Raw genomic sequence first — 2,789 nt, 5'->3', positions numbered from 1 at the left:
ATTGTGAAGGTCGTCAGAAACAAGGAAAGCCTGAGAACCTGTCATAGCCAAAAGAAGCATAAGTGGACGTGGATACGAAACGCAGTGTGGTTATCTTGGGTGGCATCCTAGTACAGAAGAAAGACACTGGGGAACAATTGAGCAAAGAATGTATCCATATTGGTTCATTGGCTGTGACAAATGTACCATACTTACGTAACAGGATAACAATAGGGAAACCTGGGTGTGGTGTAGATGGGAATTCTCTATAATATTACTGTGCTAATTACAATAGTTCTGTAAATCTAAAACTGCTCTAAGATAAACAGAGCTTATTAAAGCAGGGCAGGGAGCGGGTGGAGGGGGGTGGGGGTGCTTCCTGGCTGTTATAATGCAAACCATTCCTGATGGCAGACGTAGAGTTGTTGTCTTTGAAAAGCACCAAGGAAAAAGAAATAATTTGTAGTTGAATGAATCCCTGTTCTTAATATTGTGTAACAGATCTTTGCTTCCTTTTATTTATAGTTTTGTGACTTTCAAATGATTTTTAGAGCTGCACTTTAAATATATATGTATATACATATATAAAAATAAACACACACACACACACACACATCAGCATACTTACAGCTAAAAGACAAGGTAACTGATTCCTCTTACTATACTGGAGCCATGCAATGGGAATACAATCCTAGATAAGAAAGTCACCTGTTGTAATGACTTACAATTCTTAATGGAAATTTTCGACATTTTGGATATAGTTACCTGGAAACCATTTCAATGGTTCTCTCTCCCTCTTCCTGTTTTTTTTTTTTGTTTGTTTGTTTGTTTTGTTTTTGTTTTGTTTTGTTTTTTGTTTTTTCTGTTCTAACAGAATCTGCTCAAGGTGGTCTGGATAAAGCAGAGTGCCCCAGGCAATATTTTGCTGCTGGTTTGTAGTTATGGATTACCTTATATCATTGGCTTCAAGAACGAACTGACTGGGGCACCTGGGCGGCTCACCTTGGGTTATGATCTCATGGTTCCTGAGATGGGACCCCCGTGTTGGGATCTGTGCTGACAGGTCGTGATCTTATGGGTCATGGGTTCGAACCCCATGCTGGGCTCTGTGCTGACAGTGTAGAGCCTGCTTGGGATCCTCTCTCTCCCTTTGCCTCTGTCCCCTCCTGCTCACACTGCGCTCTCTCTCTCTCTCTCTCTCTCTCTCTCTCTCTGGGTCTCTTTAAATAAATTGATTAACATTAAAAAAAGAACCTTTTCAAAATCCCCATATTCACTTGAGTTTTCTGTGGGCTCACAGTGTGTGTGTATGTGTGTGTGTGCAGGTGCGTGCTGGGGGAACAGCCTGACCACTCTCTGGTTAGGTAAGTATATTAACTTTAATTACCTAATATTGATGTCATTTCCCTAACTTGCCTTTAGGTCTTCTCAGCCTTTATTATCAACTCTTCATAGACCCGACTGTAGCACCCGGCAAGGTGCTTTCACACCTGGGAATGAAATCATAATAATTCAAGGGCAACCTAACCGCCCCATATGCAGGCACCATTTATCTTTTGGTGCCAGGTTTGAACCATTTATCTTTTCTTATCAAGTGGCTTAGCTATACATTTGGGGAAGTTAAGTGAGGAAATGAGAAGCACTCTTTGAGACTGGCAGTGGTCTAAATAATAGCTTTAAAGTGAAAGTTCAGCCACCCGATTCATCTTCCAACCAGGCAGGGGCTCCTAGGGAATAAGAGGGCAAAGTTAAATGTGAAACTCAAAATCTGAGGCAAAGGACTCTCATCACCTGGACTTTCCTTCTCCCTAATGGGGCAGCAGTACTGGAAATAGTGGTAATTAAACTTTAGAGAGCATTTCCGGGGTACTAGGCACCACTGTAATGAACTCATTTCATCCTCACAGAGGCACAGGGAAGGGAACCACGTTGCCAACATTCACACAGCTTGGAGTAAAGCCAGGATTCTAATCTGGGTTATCTGGCTTCAAGGCCCATGTTCTCAACAGGCTCTCCTGCCTCTCTTGGGGAGGACACCACGAGAGGTCCCACTCTTGACTAGACTCGCTAGAGGGCCTCCTCCAGGATCTGGACTGGCACATCCCAGGGACCTCCACAACTGCCTAAGTCCTAGGAAAGAGAATGTCTCATCAGTGAGCTGTACTTCTGTCCATTCTGCTTCCTACACAACAACTGTCACCATCACCACCAGCAACTAGTAAATATTGATCGAGCTTCTCTTCTATGCCAGGTACTATGGATACCAAAATGAAAAGGAGACTGTGATCCTGCCCTCAATAGACACCTAAGCAAACAAGCCAACAAGATGGCAAACAGCCTCTGGTAAAGTCCAAAAGAAAGCTGTGGGAGTCCAGATGGGCGGGGTCCCACCTTGCCTGGATTCACGGTGCCATGATTTCCTTCCTCCCTCACTGAGTTTCTGTTACTTCCTTGATTTCTTCTACTTACAACTCACAAGCCCAAATGGCAGAGATTTGAAGTTCTCTCTACAAGGTGTTGAGCTGTTCAGGAGGAAGATGTTCTGTTCATTGAATAAATAGCTTCTGGATGAATAGAGGCTCCGACTCAGCATATGTTTGTCTGCTTCCCCCCCACCCCGCCCCCCCCAGGAAACAGAGAACATTTATATCTAAGTTCCTCCTTATCCGAGGTTCGCTTTCCAGGGTTTCAGGTGCCTGCAGTCAACTGTGGTCTGGAAACAGATGATCCTCCTGACGTATGATCAGAAGGTCTCTACTAGTCAATACGACGTCACAGTGCCCACGTCATTCACCTCATTTCATCTCGTC

This window comes from Prionailurus bengalensis, chromosome B2 (assembly GCF_016509475.1).
Source record: "Prionailurus bengalensis isolate Pbe53 chromosome B2, Fcat_Pben_1.1_paternal_pri, whole genome shotgun sequence".
In the NCBI taxonomy this organism is placed as follows: Eukaryota; Metazoa; Chordata; class Mammalia; order Carnivora; family Felidae; genus Prionailurus; species Prionailurus bengalensis.
Note: the sequence above shows the minus strand (reverse complement) of the source record.